Consider the following 1,317-nt stretch of genomic DNA (forward strand, 5'->3'; position numbering starts at 1 on the left):
AGGGTGACAAGGGTGCTGCCAGCCCAGGTGTGTGTTCTGTGTGTGGCAGGCAGAGGCTGCCACCAAAGCTGGCAGATGGGATTGTCCCCAGAGCAAAGCCAGCCCTGAAACCAGGTGGCTGAGGATTCCCAGCTGGCCACCTGTAGCTAGGGATGGCCTGGCTGGAGGAGCCAAACCTGCTGCTTTATCCCAACGTTTTTTGGAGGCTCACATGGAGCTTCACAGAAGGGAAAACAAGTGGGAATTAGCATGATAGCGGGCCTGCATTTTGCCAGACTGTATTTTGCCAGGCTGTTTGCTTTATTTTTCAGTGTCATAGAACATTATGAACAATTTCTCCAGATGGTCAGACCTCCTTCCAACTGTCCCTTGAAGGGGGACTGTAGGAGAATGGGATTTTCTGGCAAGAGTTGCAACACAGGGAGCCTATACTGGAATCTTCTGACTGTCCATTTGCAGGTTTTAGTTGCCAGGCTCGGACAGGATGCTTTGGGTGTGCTGGTGCCAATTTTCAGCTCGGTGTCAAAACTCAGTTTTTTCTTTAGCTTCCCTCCAAACTTCTGAACCTGGAAAAGGTGGTCTGTGCAAGCTGCAGTTGTCACAGTGCTGCTAATGAGCTTTTACTCCAGCGGGAGGCACTGAAAGGGCATGACTCTTTTCACCTGGCTTTAATAAGTGTGTCTACAGATGAAACACAGATGAGAGGTGTGATGGCAGAAGCCAATCTACAAAATTGATAGTTGGCAGCAGATAAAGAGGCGATGTGTCCAGAGCTAGGCTTTGTATTATACCAGTTTGGATTTTATTTTTCTACAGCGAACAAGCAATTTATGCTACCAGGCAGGGTTTTGTTTTGTTTTGTTTCTTTTTATTCCTTTTGTGGGGGCACAATGCAGCCCTTTCTCTTCATGGGCAGTGCTTTGAACCTTCAGAACCATTGTTCAGGTTTTTTTCTGACTCTTAGCTAGCTGAAGTTTTCTATGTTTAATAACTACCCATCCATCCAGCTGCCATGAGTGGCTGTTGAAATATCCAGACAGAAATCCTGAAGGGAGGAAAGAGAGAAAAACATGCTCTTTGCTTCATGAATAGATGAGCCCTGAACTCTTCACACAGCCAAGTAAATGTGGCATCTCCTTTTAAGTGCTCTAGCTGTCCTGCTTGCACTGACACACTGTACTCTGACTATTGCTCTTGGGCTGATGGCTTTTTGGGCTCTCAGCACTAAGTCTAGAGCCTGGAAGAGGCACTCACCAATGAACCGGCTGCTGCCCAGTGAAGAAAGGGAGTTATTTGTGTCTGCCTGCATGGCGTTAT

This window comes from Cinclus cinclus, chromosome 6, assembly GCF_963662255.1.
Source record: "Cinclus cinclus chromosome 6, bCinCin1.1, whole genome shotgun sequence".
NCBI lineage: Eukaryota > Metazoa > Chordata > Aves > Passeriformes > Cinclidae > Cinclus > Cinclus cinclus.